This window comes from Colobus angolensis, unplaced genomic scaffold (assembly GCF_000951035.1).
Source record: "Colobus angolensis palliatus isolate OR3802 unplaced genomic scaffold, Cang.pa_1.0 Scaffold10, whole genome shotgun sequence".
Classification (NCBI taxonomy): domain Eukaryota; kingdom Metazoa; phylum Chordata; class Mammalia; order Primates; family Cercopithecidae; genus Colobus; species Colobus angolensis.
The window spans coordinates 16,986,343-17,006,333 of NW_012110919.1; the positions used below are offsets into that span (position 1 = coordinate 16,986,343).

Genomic DNA, 19,991 nt, shown 5'->3' on the forward strand with positions numbered 1-19,991 from the left:
GGTCACACACTGCTTGATCCAAAGAGAACTGGCAGACACAACTCCAAGGAACACCATTGGCTTTGTGCTCCAGGGAAATCCAACGTCTGTCTGACCACTCAAAGTTGTACAACAAGGTGGCCCCGACTCTGCCTCTTGCTCTCGATTCAGGGTTGAAAGAACTGGTGAAAATCAGAAGTCCACACAACTCCATCTAATGAGTATATGTCTTTTCTAGCTCTTTGTTATGAACTAAGCAGTGAGTAATAAATAACATTTTGCTTTCTGGCACTAGAGTATGCTAGCTTTTGAGGGAGAATGTGTTCTTGCAGTTTTCTTCTTTTCAAATGAAGGATGAGGGAAAAAACCACATTTTTCTATGACACTATAATACCTTTTAAAAAATTCACTTTAAGTGGTTTGCTCCAGCAGACTGTCTCAATATACATACTCCAGTTTCAAAATGCTATGACTATAAATGTCAAGAATTAGATAAGATATTAGGATTACTTAAGAAAACCAAAGTGGAACAAACACTTCCATTACTGGGAATTTGATTCATTTCTAATGCTTGCTAATTTTCTTTGCTTGTTGAAAATAATCACTGATGTTATATTATTGGCCGTATTTTAAAACCACATTCAAATGCTCCAACATGCCATGAAGAAATACTTTTGAGAACAGAAGGCAACAAATGGGTCTATTAGGAATTCACTGACCATCATCTCCCAAGTTGAAAAGTGTAGTTTCTAGCTTTTGGATAAGATTTGTTTAACAACTAGATATCCAAACTATTATGTACCTGTTGCCATCCCCAACCACTTTCCTCTATGCTCAAACATGTTAAACATGTATAAATACTTGCACATATGTTCTTGCTTTGCTCTTTTTTTTACTTTTTTTTATTAACAAAAGAAACTATTATACCATGCATTTTACTCTGAAACTCGCTTTTTAATCACTCCAAATTATAGCCTGGGTAACTCTCCACATCATTAGATTTAAAAAGTGTATTTAGAACAATCTAATGTTGTAAATGAAATAATATAATCAAAAGAAAGCAACTGAATGCGGGAATTATTCTCAAATGGAGAATAATTGTAAATGAATCCCTCATTAATATGACAAAACCTGTTATGAAGCCTGAAATGTTATGTTAACAGCTCATCATTTAAAAACTAAGATATGTCCAGTGGCCGCAGTGGCTCTCGCTGTAATCCCAGCACTTTGGGAGGCTGAGGCAGGCAGATCACGAGATCAGGAGATTGAGACCATCCTGGCTAACACGGTGAAACTCCGTCTCTGCTAAAAATACAGAAACAAAATTAGCCAGGCATGGTGGCAGGTGCCTGTAGTCCCAGCTACTTGGAAGGCCAAGACGGGAAAATGACGTGACCCCGGGAGGCGGAGCTGGCAGTGAGCTGAGATCCGGCCACTGCACTCCAGCCTGGGCAACAGAGTGGGAGTCCGTCTCAAAAAAAACAAAAACAAAAAACAAAAAAAACTACCATATGTCTTTTGAACAGTTATTGAGGCATAACTGACATATAATAAACTGCAAATATTTAAAGTACATAATTTGATACATTTAAGCATAGAAATATACCTGTGAAGCCATTGCTACAATCAGGATAATGAACGTATCTATCAACCCAAAAAGTTTGCTCATGTGGAATCGCTCATGTATAATTTCTGTCTCCAGCCCCAGTTGGTTTCTCAGCTCTAGAAAGCTACTGATTTTCTTTCTGCCATTATAGATTACTTTGCATTTTCTGGATTTTTATGTAAATAGAATCATAGTATGTACTCTTTTTTGGTTTGGATTTTCTCCAATGTAACTATTTTGTATTCTATGTGTCCTTTTTTATTGTTAAGGAGTGTCCCTTTATATATATATACAGTCAGCCCCCTCGGTATTGGCAGCTTCTGCATCCTTGGATTCAACCAACTGCGAATCAAAAATATTCAGGAGAAAAAGAACAATAGAAAATCACAATACGGCAATAAGAAATAATGCAAATAAAAAATACCATAAAACAACTATTTAGGTAGCATTTATATTAAGTATTGTAAGTAGACAGGACTTAAAGTATACGGGAGGATGTCTGTAGGTTATGTGCAAATACTAGACCATTTCATGTAAGGGACTTGAGCATCCGCAGATTTTAGTATCCAAGGGAGGTCCTGCAATCAATCCCCCACAGATACTGAGGGACTACTGTATTACAATGTATATATCCAGTTACTGATGGACATTTGAGTTATTTCCAGTTTGGGGCAATTGTAAATCAAATTGCTGTGGACTGTTTTCCAAAGTGGTTATACGATTTTACACTCTCACTAACAGTGTATGAGAGTTCTTTCGTATTCTTTCATGATCAATCTTTTTAATATAATCTTTTTAATATTAATATCAATCTTTTTAATTCTAATTGGGGCATAATGGTATCTCACTGTGGTTTTAATTTGAATTTCCCTCCTAATAATCTTAATCATCTTTTCATATGCTTATTTACCATCTGTATCTCTTCTTTTATAAAATATCAGTTCAAATCTTTTGTCTATCCTTAGTGGGTTATTTGTTTTCTTTTTTTTTTTTTTTTTTGAGCCAGAGTCTCACTCTGTCGCCCCCAGTGGTGCGATCTCGGCTCACTGTGAGCTCCGCTTCCCAGGTTCACGCCATTCTCCCGCCTCAGCCTCCGGAGTAGCTGGGACTACAGGCGACCGCCACCACGCCCGGCTAATTTCTTTTTTTGTATTTTTAGTAGAGACGGGGTTTCACCATGTTAGCCAGGATGGTCTCGATTTCCTGACTTCGTGATCCGCCCGCCTCGGCCTCCCAAAATGCTGGGATTACAGGCTTGAGCCACCGCGCCCGGCCGGGTTATTTGTTTTCTTACTGAATTTTAAGAATGTTTTCTAGATTCTTGAGCTAAGTTTGTTACCAGATATGTGGTTAGCAAATACTTTCTTTCAGTCTGTGCCTTGTCTTTTTGTTCTTTTTACAGTGTTTTTCTTAAAAAGAAGTTCTACTTAAAAGTTCAATTTATTAATTCTTCTTTTATGGATTAAGCTACTGGTATCATATCTAAGACATCTTTGCCTAATCCAAGGTCACAAAAATTTTCTCATATGAAATATTTGTGTATGTTACAAATTATGACTCGATTTCCTTCATCTTCCTCCTCTTCCTTCTTGCAAATATCCTAGCACCATCTCAGTTGGAATTAGAAGTTCGGATTTATCAATTTAGAAACAATGTAACAAAAACTATTTGTCTGCATTGGTTCTAAATTTCCGTTACCTTGGCAGGGGATGTCAACATTTTTGGAAGCTTGTCTTTTGAACTGAGGCTTAGGGAATTAGTATGATTTTAGGATGAGTATACATTGGACAGATAAAACAAAGAAAGGGAGGAAAGTCATTCTAGGCATAAATTATAAAGACAAAGTGACCTGAAAGGCATGCCATATTAAAGAACTTCAGGAAACTTAAAATGATTGCATTACCAAAAATGAGTGTCAAAAGAATGGCTCAATATTGGGATCTACATAGGAAGTATGTAACTCTTTTTTCGGTTGTACTTTGCTTTGGCACACAGAACAACTTACCCATTTTGTACCATACGAATTTTAACAGTAGCTTCTTATTTTTATTCTCTGAAAAGAAAACCCACTTCACACTGCATTAATAAGAAATGTAGGGTTTTCTGGAGATTTTGTAGAAATAATAGAGGTGGGAGTTTCCAGTGTGTAGCAAGCACTCAGCACTTTATTAGAAAGTTATCTGTGCAACATCTATTTCCTGATTCTTCTCACCTTCCAAGTAGTTGCTGCTTCTCCTCTCCTTCACTCTCCAACTGCCCTCCTTTTCCCAAAACTCATATTCTGTTAATGCCCAGATCTACCCTAGGGCCCTTTCGTCTCTCCCTTATTTTTAGGCAATATAATTTAACTACTCTTTTCTGGCATCTATCTCCAAGATTGTATATCTCTACTGAATCCTTAATACTGCTTTCAGAATGTAAAAGCCATAACACTGAGAATGAAAACAAAAACTTCTCCAATTGCTAGAATCCGGCATCCCTAGAAAAAGAAACAATAGATTTTTTTCCTTTGTTAGAAGTATAATTGATAAGCATATGAAGGCCTGCATATAAGAAGTGAAGAAGAGTTAAAATGAAAACTTGGCTGCTGCTTTGATTTCTTGTTTGTAGGGTTAAAGTCTGGTCTCAATAGTAAACTTCTTTTCTTTTATTCTCCTTCACCATGATCTACAGCTTAATAACCATTGTATAGATTAGTGAATAAAGGAAGAAACAGAGTATGAAAGGAATGAAATGTAGAGAAAAGCAAAGAAGCATTAGGATTGGAGGAAAGGAGATGTATTCAGTGTTGAATTTGAAATACTTACATTAGTTCCAGATTGAGGAATTCAATAAGTGTTAGTCAGCTATTGCTACTCTAATAATGCTGCAGCATAGACAATACCAAAATATCATGACATATAATGACAAACATTTATTTCTCTCATGTATAGGTTTATGGGTCAGCTGAAGTTTAGTGGACATTGTCTGGTCATGGTTGAATTTAGCTGGTTGGCTCCAGGCTGCAGGTGAGGTTAGAGTCTGCTCCAGGTGTCTCATTCTGGGATCAGCAGCTCACGGGGTATATTCTTCCCTTGCTGATGGCAGAAGCACATGAGGCCAAGCCACATCTTGCAAGGACATATAAAACTTCTCCTTGTTTCATGACCATGAACATTCCATTGGCCAAAACAAGTCACATGGCAAAGCTCAACATCAAAGTGGTGGGGGAAATGAACTTCACCCACTCTAGTGAGAGATCTTGCTGAATTCCTGGCACAGGATATGGTTGTGTGATTCTTTTACTGAGAGATTTAAAGAATTGGAAGGAATAATTCAGTGTACCGTAAATAGGCAGTTGAAAGGTGGGACTGGAGTTCAAAAGTGAGGAATTCATAGTTGATAGTGGAAGCCTTAGGCATATTTTTCAGCACACAGAAGGGAGGGTATTGAATGATAAGACTGGCGCTGGAACCTTAGGACATGCCTCATTTAGGAAGTAAGTGCAGGATAAGGAGTATGAGAAGAACACTAGGAGGGTGGAATCAAAAGTGTAAAAGGGAGTTTTGTCAGAAGAAACAATCCGAGGCCTGACAAGAAATTTTAATTGGTCTAATGATAAGCATTTCATGATTTTTCCCCTCTACTCTCAACCCTCTACTTCTTTTCTCAACCAGATAAGAGAACTGAACTATCTGCTGAAGTCTCTGATCCCATTTTCTTACCACTTGATTCTTATTATAGCAAAGCAAGTATTATAAAGGAGCAGACAGAGTTAATTTTGGCTCTCTGTTAAGCCTTTAAAACATACACAGAGAGAGTTATTCACTAGTCCACAAAGCTTCTATATACAAACACATACACGTATCTCTAAATTTAGTATATGTTTACTATGAAGGATCTTAAATATCACATATTAAATATGTTGTATGGTCAGCCTCGTGGAATAATGCACACTTTTATTCATTTGCTGTGACTCATCACTTCATAAGCACTGGGAGGACTCTAACCACAACTGTGCAAAAGCTTCCATAATAAAACCATAATGGGCACTGCACAAATTGCCTTTTTTAGATTTGGGGTTTCATTGCAATTGGGAATTTTGGACAAATTTTCTTGAGGCTTGGCTTGAGGAACTCTCAGTTGCTCTTGGAAAATCCTGAATCTGATATATGGCTTTAGGCAGAAGATATGCTCTAAAGCTCAGTACTGGATGGTTATGGTGGTGTTAGAGTGTGGTGGACTCCATAGAAAATTTGTGGGAAGAGCTATTTTTCCTTCTTGGGCATGTATTGAGAAGAGAAAGTGACAGTTCTGGTCAGATTTATTGAGCATCTATTTAATACTAATTGTAATTGTTCTTGTCACTCCCCTGTTGAAAATCCTTATAGATGAAGTTTAAATTTTCTGACATGGTATGTCAGGTATCAATTTACTGCCTCTCATTTTCCCTGTTTAACATACCATGTGGTTTTTGTCTCCTGCTTGGACCAAGGCTGACATGTATGGATCTAGGGATCACATGAACTAATCCTAGCTTTTCCCCCCAGCTTCATCTCTCATCCTTTCTCTCTTGGATTTGACTCTTCAGTCATAACTTCCCTCTCATCTCTGGCCTGGGTCACCCTTTCTCTTACCCTACTTTGTTCTTCCTATGCTTTTGTCAATAAATCCCACTTATCTTGGGCATGTCAGAAAGCAATAATTTCTTCCGGAAAGTCTTTCCTGAATTAGTCAGTACTGTGGGTGACTTTCTCAAGTGCTCCTGTAACCAGCTTTTAGTCCTCATCACCCTATGTTGCAGTTACCAGTTTCCTTCTCTTTCTCCCATGAAATATGCTGCTGGAAAGTCTAGATATTGTATCTTTCTCCATTATAACTTCAGCTCCCAGCTGGGCCCAGGCACATAAACCCAATGGTACCTCATGTGTATTTGCTGAATAAATGCCTAAATAACAAGGTGCCTATCTTTAGGGAGATAATAATCTGCACAAAACATTAGTGCACTGAACACTAGTTGAACTTAAAAATGCAATTCTGAGTTAATTGTTTAGACAAAGCTGGTTGGAGAAGGCAGTATTTGAGCTGGTCTTAAGGGTTTCATGAGGCAGAGTGAGGGATTAAGGATGGAGAAAACAGAATAAACAAATACATAGAGAAGGCCTCATTTATGGCATGTTCTGGACATGTGAAAAGAATCTCAGTTTTCTGGGATGATCAAGTGCGTGATGAGAAACATAAATGTGGCAAAGAAGTGTGAACAGGAGGTTTTGGGCCAGATTCTGGAAGGCCTCAAAATATATGCAGAAGTGGTGGTTATAAACAGGTGGTTCCACAGTATAAGCATCATCTGGGAATTTGTAAAAAATTGCATTTGTAAAAAATGCAATTCAATTCTAATACCGTAGTTTGAGAACTACTCTTCTAAAGTATTGAGACTTTTCCTTCTTAACCCAACCTGCCATTGCTGTGTCTGTGTTTACTGTAGATCTTTTCCAAATCTCCTTAGGGCTGCTGTACTTTGAGGTTAATTTGCCCAGATAAATAAAACGCGGTGCATCCTGCTGGCTTCTGGATCATATGTCAGACATCTTCAGAGAAGTCTGACCTCAAAAATTAGCCCCAGTCCATAATTTCCGCATTAGCACATCCTATTCTCTCTCGAGTTCCCAAGTTTCCCGTCCTTATAGAGATTGTTTCTGGGATTCCTCTGCTTCAGCATTTCCAAGGGAAGAAAAGCCAAACTCTCAGAAATATTTGGGTGTGGAGTCATGGGCCGCTGCTCTTCCTAAATCTGTTCCCCTAGTATTCAACAAGTTTATACTGATGCCTACACTGTCATTTAAAGAAACAAGGTCATGTATCCACAGAATGCACACTGAGGTCATCCTTCCCTCCCCTTCATTCTTGGGGAGACCTAATATTCAGGATTAGCAAGAAGATGGTGTGTTAAATCTCTGCTAGTTGAACTGCCCACCTTCCTCAAGGGTGCTCCTGGTTTGCTGCTGCTGTGAACTTTTAATTTCTTAGATAATCCAAATCTATTCCCCTCTCTCAAGCTTTTATTCCCTTCTTTCCACCCTCATCCAACAGAGAAGTCTCTTAACTACCCAATTACAAGTCTCGTAAGTGCCCAGCCTTTACTTTTGAATTGCTCATTATCTTGTAATTAGCGAAGATGTCTTTCCCATTGGATTGTGAATTCTATGCAGTTAGGGACCACTTCTGATTTCTTCACCGCTACATCCCTGTGTTTTATAGCAGGGCCCAGAACACAGTGGATGCCTAATAACAATTTTTAAAATTCTATGACTGAAGGAGTGATGTGGTATTATAATGCAAGTCCTAGGAGTTTACCTTTTAGTAGCCCTGGGGCCAGAGTCATGTAATAGTAGGCACTAAATAAATGATTATTAATACCTTGGCACATATTATTTCCCTCTCCTTGGACTGACTTCCTTCGTTTCTGGACCTACTAAAATCCTTATCCTTTTTCAAGACTCCAGTCATGGTGACTACATAAGACCACATGGGTTGTACATCTCACAATTCCGGGGAATGCTATTCAGACGAGATTGACTGCATTCAGAATGGTATGCCTGTAGACCAGGGAATGCTATTGAAATAGACTGTGATGTGAAGAGCACCCCACTGGAGTTGTACAATATAAAACCCCTCCCAGTTCAATTGTCTCCTCTACCAGGAAGCCTTTCTGGATGCAGACTGTAATCTCCACGGGGCAGTGATTTTTGTCTTACCCAGCACCTAGAACAGTACCTGGCTCATAGCAAGCAGAGAATGAATGTTTGTTGAATGCATGAATAAGCTCCTCAGTGATGAAAAGTCATTTGTCCTCTGTGCCTCACACCTTGTCCCTGCTTGTTGTTGAGCAACTGTTTTGTGTGGAATGATGTTCAAAAGTTCAGTCATAATTATGATGCGGTTCCCAATGATTTGGGACCTTAGTTGTGCTTTCTTAAGTGAGGGCTTCAGAGAGCCTATAATTGGAAGACTGAAGACTTTATACCACTTCTATATCCAGGTAGATCAACTCTACATAGAAATTTTTGGAAATTGTGCACACCCATGTTTTCATGTGGTCTGGAAGTTTTACTTCAGGGTGTGGTACATGTAGTGTAGGCCACAAATCATGGTTTGTAAGAAGTACTGTTCTGAGAGCAAAGGCACTGGAAACTTGGATAAGAAGCACGGATAAGCCCTAATGGAGGGCAGCAATGCTTAGAGGCTGCCAGCCCAGCCCCAAACTTTAGGCACAATCACCCCCCAGCATTGCTGCCTTGAATCATCTGAAAGGATGGTGTTCACTGTTCTGAAGAGTTAGAGAAGGGTGGGACTGGTGTCATAAGCTCAGGTGACCACACCTCTTATTTCTGGTAGAACCATCTGGATATGCAATTTCATGTTTTGTGTCGTTAGAGGTCTCAGACAGATCTTGCAAGAATCATCTGTTCTCTTGCATAAGCTACAGAGCCCAAGAATCTATCCATGCTTTATTGGATGCATCTCACTTGACAGGCTATTTTTCCAGAGATGTCTTTTATTGGCCTGAGGAAAAAAAAAATTGTGATGCAATCCTCGAGTGTAGAATTTAGGTGTCAGCACACTATGGCCCCTGAGTCAAATCTGGCCTACATCCTGTTTTTGTAAATAAAGTTTTATTGGAACACAGCTATGCTCATTGTTTACCTACTGTCTATGGCTGCTTTCAGTCTACAACAGCAAAGTTGAGTAGTTGAGATAGAGACTGCATGGCCCACAAAGCTGTAAGTATTTCTTTTCTGGCCCTTTACAGAAAGTTTACCAACCCCTGACTTAGGAAATGAAGCTTCTTCTGCCAGTTAAAGGTGCCCTATTGCAATTGCCTGTCTTTTTTTTTTTTTTTTTGACGGAGTCTCGCTCTGTCACCCAGGCTGGAGTGCAGTGGCGCGATCTCGGCTCACTGCAAGCTCCGCCTCCCGGGTTTACGCCATTCTCCTGCCTCAGCCTCCCGAGTAGCTGGGACTACAGGCGCCCGCCATCTCGCCCGGCTAGTTTTTTGTATTTTTTAGTAGAGACGGGGTTTCACCGTGTAGACCAGGATGGTCTCGATCTCCTGACCTCGTGATCCACCCGTCTCGGCCTCCCAAAGTGCTGGGATTACAGGCTTGAGCCACCGCGCCCGGCCAATTGCCTGTCATTTAAACTCTCACAGTAAGTTTAAATTCCATGATGGTTGGGAAGCACCTATCTTACACACTGCTGTATCCACAGGAATGGTTGCATAGTAAGTGCTTACTATATATTAGTCAAATTAATTAATTAACAGTTAAAAAGGTGGACAAACTAGAGTGGAAATAAAATATCCCCTGGAGGGGCACAGAAATTACCAGTAATTTGAAATCTACATTGATTCCTTGAGAACTATACATTCACTTTTGTTGCTTAATTTTTTACCTCCAAGAGCTCCAGAAAAGTTACACATTAAGTAAGTGTTCAACTATTGATTTTTATGCACCTAACAACTTTCATTTTAATTTTAGAAATGTTAGTGTAGAAAATTGTGACCTTCGAGATGCAATAAAATATATACTTACCAAGCACCAAATCCCCTTTCAGAGACATCTTTTTTTTTTTTTTTTTTGAGACAGAGTTTCGCTCTTGTCACCCAGGCTGGAGTACAAGGGCATGATGTCGGCTCACTGTAACCGCTACCTCCTGGTTCAAGCAATTCTGCTTCAGCCTCCTGAGTAGTTGGGATTACTGGCACCATCCAGCATGCCTGGCTAATTTTTGTATTTTTAGTAGAGACAGGGTTCTGCCATGTTGGCCAGACTAGTCTGGAACTCCTGACCTCAGGTGATCCACCCACCTCGACCTCCCAAAGTGCTGAGATTATAGGCATGAGCCACTGTGCTTGACTCGGAGACATCTTAACATCATTGCACTTACCTATTGTAGTAGTTTACTCTGACTGCCATAATAAAATACCACAGACCAGGTGACTTAAACAACAGAAATTTATTTTCTTGTAGTTCTGGAATCTGGGAATACAAGATCAAGATGTTGACAGGGATGGCGTCTCCTGAGGCCCCTTTCCTTGGCTTAGAGATGGCTGTCTTCTGCCTGTGTCTTCACATGGTCTTTCCGCTGTGCCTGTGCATCCCTGGTATTTCTCTCTGTGTCCAAATGTCGTCTTCTTTAAAGACATCAGTCAGATTAGATCAGGGTCATACCCTTCTTATAATTTAATCACCTCTTTAAAGACCTTATCTCCAAATGCAGTCACACTCTGAGGTCCTGGGAGTTAGGGCTTCAACATATGAATAGGAGGGCACAATTTAGTCCACGACACCTACATATCTCTACATACTTTCTTCTTTTACGCAAGGCTTGAGTACTTGCGTGAAATCACATGTGAGGTGACTATCACATCACTGATCACTGAAAATAATGTGGCCAGTTCTCCCAGTTGGGGATGCGCGCTCATCTCTACCTTCTCTATCAAAGGAATTCAAATTCCTTCTGGGTCAAGGGTTTACCAATGACTGTTCCTCCAGTTAAACTTTCAACTAAGTCTTCAAGGTCAAGGTTTGCCCTGTACGGACAAATCATGTAAATACTTTCAAGGTACTACATATGTTTAGAAATGGGAGAATAAAAGATGGTGGGGTGAGGAGGTAAGCATGTTGGCATCCACTGTAGTCCCAGCAACTCTGGAGGCTGAGGTGGGAGGATCACTTAAGCCTGGAGTTTGAGGCTGCAGTGAACTGTGATCACATTGCTGCACTCCATATTGGGCAAAATAGCAAGTTCCTCTCCCTCTTAAAAAAAAAAAAAGATGGAGGACTACTTAACCTAACTGTTCAACCATTGGAAATTGATTAGATTCGTTATAATACAACCATAGTATAAGATGTGATATAGTCTTTTTAAAAGTTCACTGAAGAATATTTAGTGATCCTGAAGGTTCTGTACAATATTGTTAAAGGGAAAAAAATCAATTCACAAAACAAAATGTATTCACTTATTTAATAAATATTTATTGAGCACTGGCTATGGCCAGGCAGGCAATGTTTTAGGTTGTAGGGATTTGATGAACAAGCAAAGCATCTGCCTGTGTGGAGCTTAAACTGCAGTGGAAACACTGACAACAAGCAAATGACTATAAAATATGCTATCAGCTCATGTGTGCATTGAAGGAAAATAAAGCAGAACAAGTAATCGAAGAATGGCAAAGAGAAACAATTGTTTTTGCTCATCTGGTCAGCAAGCTTTCTTGGAGGAAAGAGCATTTGAACAGTGACCTGACACAGGTGTGAATGTTGGTCATTGGAGGGTCCGGAGGAAGAACATTCCATGAGGGAAAAACTGAAAATGCAAAGGTCATGAGGTGGAAACATGCCTGGAGTGTTGGGAGAATTTCAAGGGGGCCAGTGTGGCTGGAATGGAGTAAAACAAAGGCTTGCATGCCAGGAAGAGCATGATTTCAGCCCTGTGGAAATACAGTAAGTATACAGAAAAAAAATTCTAAGGAGAGATAGCAAGATTATGACACTATAGGTCATCTTGATTTCCTTTCTTTTGATTGCCTACAATATTCTGAATCTTCTGCCACGTGTGTATTACTTTAGAAAGATAAAAATTACGAACATCTTTATACAAAAGTTTCTGTGGAGCTCAATACCTTTGCCCTGAATGCTCTGATTGATTGCTGGGTGTTTAGACAGCCACTCTCACTGTGCCTCATTCCAGGAACAGAGGAGAACCCCCAGCTGGGAAAGCCAGAAGGAGGTGCTTATTCAGATGCTCTCAGGTATACACAGCAGGCTGATTTACAGTTAGCGGTGAAGGTGGTAATGTATCCTCTCAATGGCATCTCCCACTATCAGCTATCAATACTTGTTAGCAGAATCCAATAACGACCTAATTGGCAACAGAGATCTGAACAGATGTCTCACCTAATAAAAAAGCCTCTGTGACCAGCAAGCTGACCCCGTTTGGGCTTAGCTGGGCTTTGGTACTTTGTGTGTGACCCCTTTTGGCAGTTGTCATTAATCAGACAAACTGGTTGATTGTTGATTGCTGTGTGTACCAAGTCTACAAGTCAAACCTGGACCCATGGAGTGTACTTAGACCAGGTTCCCTGAACTCTGACCCCAGCCTTGTCTTCTGTCATCTCATTTAATACACACACAGGCTAGACTCAAGGGCTTTATTGGCATCAATTGTAAATAGCTATTGTAGCTAGATTCTTCACCCACCCATTCACCCTGTGAATCCCTGGTGGATTACTATGGACCCTTCATCACACAGATTTAAGTAAGTAAAGAGGTTGTTACTGGTGCTTATCTCTCTCCTTAACAAAGAGGGTCTGTGTGTGGTGTGAAGTGAACTGGCCTGAGGTTCCATCCACTGGTAGAAATGACCCTGAAGACTTCCTGTGCAGGGAGGGCAAAGAAAAAAGTGCTTTGGGATAGAGAGATCCCTTTTCCTCCTTCTGAATGTGTCAGGTAAGGTCAAGACGATGGTTGTTAGATTGCAAAGGCATTTTATCTTCCAAACTTCTGCTTGAATCAATTATGTTGGTGAATAGAATATGCTATTGTTAAGAGAATAGTCTCTTTACAGAGGCTTAAGCAACCAAATAACACAATTAATGTGCATGATATTAAGAATAAATGCCCAGAGACAGCATTCAGAACACAAGTAGAGCATTTCCTTGCGAATGAAAACATTGAAAGGTTTGTATTCTGTAATCCTAATTTCAAAGTTCACAAGTAGTCAATAAAAAAGGAAAAGATAGTTGCATGATCAAATAAATTTGGGCCTTGTTAGGTTTGACAAAGTGAGCCAGGTTGTTTTACTGCAGAGCTTATCAGAACCTTTCATGTATAAGATAATTAATGGAAGTGTTATTTTGACTTAGCCCTTCTTACAAAATAGTGGTGTTGGGTAGAATACAGGCCAATCTTTACACAGAAGCTGACATGCATCTTTTTTTTCTAATTTTTTTGTATTTAGTGGTTCACACAAAGTTCTGATTAAAGGGAATAAGTTGAATTTTTTTCAGGCTTCCCATTAGTCTCACCAGTAATAAGAATAGTTTTCTGAATCAGTGAAGAAATGAATTCATGGACAAAATGGAATGGAGAAGTAGATCAGCAAAATGTTCTCAAGAGTCTTGTTGCTTCCTCTCTGGCTCTATTTTTGTTATTGTATGATTCTGGGCCATTTCCTGTTATTATTACACTTATTGTTGTCAAAGGAAACCAATTCGTTTTAATATTAGCCTGAGCAAAACATAATTAGGAAGAGAATCTGCTACCAAAAAGGAAACACGTATGTGAGACTTTGCATTCCAAAGCCCAGTACTCAGATAAATACGCACACACATGCACACACACGCACAGGCAGGCACACATACGCACACATGGGCACACACACAGAGGAGCCCTCTCCATACAATCTCAAAACATCCTGCCAAGCCAATAAAAAATGGTCTTAGCCACTCCAAGGAAAAACAGCCTGAAAACCAGATGATTTACCAAGCTTTACACGCTTCCTATTTTTATTTTGGAAGAGGGAAAGAGAAGAGGTGATAGAGAAGGGGAGAAAAAAGAAGGGGATTGGCAAGGGAACAGCTTGGAGGCTGAAGGCTGAACTTCTGGCCTTCCCTTCTTAGATCTTTCAGTACTCCAGGCTCACTACTGACATTTGTCTCCTGTGAGCTGAAACCTCTGGGTACTTGAAAGTCCATCATATCCATTCATGTGCTAAGACTTCCTTCTTTCTCCCTTCTCTCCCTCTTTTTGCCCTCCCTTCCTAACAAAAGGATTTTCTCTTAACTGAGTGTGCAGTTCACCCCCTTGGAAGGATCACCATTTCCTGGACAGATGCAAGACGTGGGAAAGGGTCGGGAGAAGAAGCGAAGGAGGGAGAGGGAACCAGCAGGTGAGGAATGCCAATTCTACCAGGCTGTGTTAGGTCCTTTCATGGTTTATTTTATTTAATACACACAATCATAGTCTAAGATAGGTATTGTTATCATCCCATTCTACAGATGAGGAAATCAGGCTTACAGAGGCTAAGAAATTGCACAAGGTTACAAGTTTAGGAAGTATGGGAAGCAGGATTTAAATACAGACAAGTTTACTAACTTTAAAGCCAATACTTTTACCCACAATCCTAATGTACTTCATTTAACTTCTTCAGGCTTCAGGGTTCCTATTTATGAAATAGAGACTATCCCTATTTTCACTCTTATCCCTCCAATATTGTTCCCTACACAGTAGACAGAAAGATAGCAGCCATTTGAACTGGGCTTAGCGTCCAGGGGCATGAGATAGAATTAATGTCTGCAGTCAGCCTGTATGTGCTGGTATGGATCTACTCCACAAAATCCTCAGGGACCTGAGCTTCTTCCAGCTCCGCACTGTCCCATCCAGAGGGGTGACCCTTGTCTTCATAGTCCAATATAGCAGCTGGAGCTCCAACCATCACATCTGCATTCTAGGCAGAGGATGAAGAACAAAGTAAAGAAGAAAAAGGTCAAAACCACCTGTCTTTTAAGCGTGACTTTTGAATTACCCAATCCCACTTCCACTCATGGTCCATTGGCCAGACTTAGTGTTATGGCTATACCTGCCTGCAGGAAAGCCTGGGAAATATAGTCTTTATTCTGTGATGCCATGCATCCAGCTAAAATTGTGGGTTTTCTATCATGCGAGAAGGAAGGAATGGTTACTAGGGATAGTGCACAGTGTCTGCAAGAGGAACCCTTTCAAAATGTAAGTCAGATCATGTTACTGTGCTGAAAACTGGGTAAAGTCTTCCCACTCGCTCAGGCTGAAAGCCAACATCTTTGCAGTGTCCAACAAGGCCTTCCATGCCTTGTTCTCAAGAGTCGTTGCTTCCTCTCTGGCTGGGCCCTTCCTCTCATCTGGTCCCTTCGTTCCTTAAGTCTCTGCTCAAACGTCACTTCATCGGGACCACCCTACAGAAAACAGTATCCACTCCCCTATGACTCTCTGTACCCTTTACCTGGCTTTGTTTTTGTTTTCTGCTTTTATCCCCACCTTATCCCACCTGACATAGTCTATATTTGTTCAATTTGCTTATTGTCTATTTTCCTACTAGAATATAAGCTCAGTGAGATCTGTGACCTCATCTGTTTTTTTTCACTGCTTTATATTTCAGGGCCTAGAACAGTGGCAGGCACACCGTAGACATCCAATAGACAAGAGTTGAATAGATGAATGATTGAATAAATTCTTGCTTTCTCCAGCTTCCAAAATTTGGGAGAGGATGAATGAAGTTTCCAATCTCAAAGAGCCTTGAAAATAGGAGGAGTCAAATATAAATTATTATTAGCTATCCTTTGATGTCCTCCCATTTGTAAATGTGCTCTGTTAACTGTGAAGAATAATGCAAATGCGATTGGCCATTATTGTTTTGAAGTAAGGCTCAGTGGGATAGAATTTCCAGTCATTTCTTCCCAAAGGACCAGAACTATTAATTTTAAATCCATTTCTTCCCTGCCTTCAGTTTTGAATGAACATGGCTTTGCTGCTCATAGTTTCCTAATATATCACTTTGATGGTTTATTTCACCTTAAGTAGCATGGAATTGAAGTCTGAGACTGTATCAGGCTGATTTCAGGTCTCTTTTGCTTCCCTTTGTGCCATCGCAGTAGGGGAGAATTGTCAAGCTGTGCTTGGCCAAGTTAAATGAGGAGACCAGATGGTCAGAAAGAAAGGAATTTTGGTCCAGGTTTAGGAGGAGAAAAGCTGGAGGCAAAACTCCTGCATAGTTTTTGACCTAGAGATCAAAACACTCAGCACTAGGGGTACGTTGTTGAATGCTGGGGTACCCCAGCAAAGGTTTGCAATGTAGGAGTTCCTTTTGGTGTTACTCTCCTAGGACTTTCTGCCAAAACTTCAAAATGATTTTGCTGTGCTGGAGTTTTGGTTATATGGGACTTTTAGTTTTCAGAGACAGAGAACATTGATTTATGTTAAACACAACAAAAAGGAAAAAAAAAAACGGGAGGTAAAGAAGTCACTTTTGGCTTTTGCTTTTAGCAGGCAATTTTAAGAAAAAAGAAAACAAAATCCAAAATGGGGGGAAGAAAGGATGGAAGGAAACAAAGCAGCGATATAGAAGGCAATTTTTAATATCTCTATCCCTCAACACAGAAGAGGCAGCTGGTGCAGAAGCCCAGAAGCTGTTCCAAGTTGCATTGCGAAGTGGCATCGTGAGCTTTCTGGCACTGAGACAGGGTGAGAAAGCAAGAGATAGAAAGGCAGGAGAAGGTGGCAGGGGTCCAGGCAGGAAGCAGTCTGAGTGTGAACAAGTGTCTTCATGGTAGGGACAGATGGAAAAAAAGACTTTAGAAAAAACACTGCTGAGAAAGGAAGAGCCTGACTTCTTAATGTCCTCTGATAAAGCATTTCATCGCAGCTGGTGTTCAGCAGTCCTGGTTTTTAATATGCTGACTGCTGTGCTTGATATAAAATGGCAAGGCTTCTGCTCTGTGGCCTCAAAGCTTAAATGTTACCCCAAAAGAATAAACATAAAACACCGTTCTAGGAGTACCAGAATGCCAGGGTTGCCAGGGTTGACTGAGCTTGTCCAGGTTTTATTCTGATTGTCTCTAGCATGCCTTGATGACTCAATAGCAATGTGGCATGGCTATAGCTGAGATGATAAGCCACTTTCACGTCACCTTCCTCATTTAAGCATTATAACCACTCTGTGGCAGGAAAGTGGAGTGAATTATGGTCACCATTACAAAGATGAGAGGACTGAGGCTCACTGAGGTTGGATGGCTTGCCCTCATTTGTAAAAGTGAGATTAGTGTCTGGTTTTCTGTCTCCTAATGTTTGCCTTTTCTTCGAGTTATTTACCAGAGTTAGTTATCAATGCTGACTGAGTGTGCACTCTCCTAGACACCAGGGAGAAGCAGAAGAGGAAACCAGATATGATCCTTCTCCTTGGGACTCTCCTGACCTAGGAAAAAAGACAGATGAATGCAAATAACTGAGTCTATATACAGAGACTACCACAAGTTCACACTTTACTGAATGTTCAAACATAGTCATGCACCCTAAGGGCATTGTTGGAAGCTTCTGGAACTAAGTCTCTGGGTATTTGAATCAACTCAGAAGACTGACTCATTCATTTGGCTGTGGAGGTTATTCCAGATATTAGGAGCTATGTATGTGGGGCCCCGGATTTGGGCCAAAAGATGCATTTGACTGGAGAGAAGGGATTGAGATTTGAGCAGTTGTTGGACAACACAGAAATGAAACAGCCATAGCAAACTTGCCTGCCGTGATTTCTCTGCTGAGATAATGGAACTTTTCAGACTCCCTGTAATTGAGATCTAGATAAAAAGAGATGTCTGGAAAAAACTGGTCCCAATTGTCGCTTGGCTTTGCTTTCATAGCTATCTGAGTGTGGCATATGTCAGACTTTGAAATGCTGGGTCTCTTGGAAATACAAATACCATCTGGTTCTGGATAATTCCCAGAAACCTAGGCTACTCAGTAGGAAATGAGGAGCTGGAAACAATACCGAGACCAGGGGCTTGTTCTTGGGCCACCCTGTCTCGTGTCCTGGTCATAGTCACATTACTCGTACAGAAAATGTCAGTGGGAAGACACCACAGGGTTCATCTTTTCATGACACAGTGACCTCTGTTATGGACATCCTGATTTCTCTTTGAGAAGCCATCCCTCCCCCAGAGTTTATAGTCTAGCAGCCAAGTCCCCCTTGCCTTGGCCAAGGGCAGCCTGAAACTCAAACAGGGCCCATCCCTTATCCCTAGATGGAAATCTTGAGCAGAATGCCTGACGGGACTGAAGATGGCTGCAGTTCTATCAAGCAGACAGTGGTTCTCTGAAGAGGCTCCCCTCTGCCCACACCCATGAGTGTCTGCTCCCCAGATGCTCCAATCCTACTTCTCCAGCTTTACCTTCTGTTCCGTGAGCTGCTTCCTTCTCTTTCTCCAAATCTCTCTTTTGCTTGTTGGACGAAGATTGTTTCTGTTGCCTGCAATCAAAGAATCCAAAAGGATGAACAGGCGAAATCATAAACATACTTTTAAGTGCTTGGGATATGCCTGCTTCTGTCCATCCTTCAACCCACTTGCATCAGAAGCCCCCTTAGAGGATGAGAGCCTGTCCTGTGAACCATGGTGGTTCAGAGTGGAACAGAGCAGAGTGTGGAACACCAGGATTTAGAGCAATCAGTGAAATATGATGTAAGCCTCTATTTCAGAAAAATTACTAATAATCAGTTGATTATTAGTAATCAATAATAGCCTTCCCATTTTATATCAAGCACAGCACTCAGCATATTAAAAACAAGGACTGTTGGATACCAGCTGCAATGAAATGCTTTATCAGAGGACGGCCCTTGATGTCTACGTCCATTTGCAAGTATGGCATTAATTACAAGGCTGATTTAAGTATAATCAGTAAGTTTATATGCTGGATGCTCAAGATGATTTCTGGCTAAACATGGAATTTCTATTTCTATTTTCCTTATGTTAAAAGTCAGAACAGCAAAATGTATTCCTAATGTCACTATTATGACATTTACATCCCGAAAGTTGCAGTAAATGATCAATACAATAGTGGAATGCCTAGAAACCTGTTCCTTTTTTTGCTAGGAAAAAAAAGGAGGGCACTTTTTATGTCTTTGATGTGAAGTTCATGTTCTTTGACAGTGATTGATGGAACATGCTACAGAAAAGGCTGATTACATTTTAGTAGAGAAGTGAAAAAGAAACGCAGGAGAATCTCACAGCTCTGGGATTGAATGGAAAGCAAAGGAGATCTTCTAGGGGACTATGTGATGCCTCTGTGTAGCTACTGAATCTCTGGGGCCATGGATGAGAATTTGGTTCGTCAGTAGGTCAGCATTCAAGAGTATGGGCTGGATGCAGAGTAAATGACCTGCTGAGAGTAATGGCCACGGCTTTACTTCTGTCTTCAAAATCCTGAACAAGCTCCCCTTTTGGCCAACTCTAACCCGGAACCATGCAGATTAGGAAGAGAAAGAGAAGGGGATTCTGAGAAAGATATTAGCGTGGTCAAGTTGATAACGGAATGATTCAGAACAATGCAACCCTTATCAACTAGGTATATCTCTTTTTTTCTATATTTATTGTCCAAATAAAGCAAAATCATGCTTTCACCTGCCTGATATGATGTAACTATCCTTCATACAAATGAAAACAGACTAGCCCTCTCCAAGATTCTAGACACTGTGTCATTTTATTCATCGTTGGGTTATGTTTACTTGCACTACTAGTTGAATTACACTCCCCTTTAATATCCTGTAACTTAAATATCAACACATAAGGCTTACCACTTTTATTACATTTTATATTACATAGCAAATTAATAGGAGAGGGGCAAAG

General features: G+C 40.5%; 1 long non-coding RNA gene across 1 annotated transcript in view; it reads left to right on the top strand.

Moving 5' to 3' along the window:
* Positions 1-19,821, top strand: part of LOC105507058 — a 38,626-nt gene extending 18,805 nt beyond the window's left edge. Inside the window, exons 2-3 of the long non-coding RNA XR_001001032.1 lie at positions 12,933-13,074; positions 17,473-19,821. This is a non-coding gene — a long non-coding RNA (uncharacterized LOC105507058). The remainder of the gene's footprint in view (positions 1-12,932; positions 13,075-17,472) is intronic.
* The last annotated feature ends 170 nt before the right edge of the window (positions 19,822-19,991 follow it).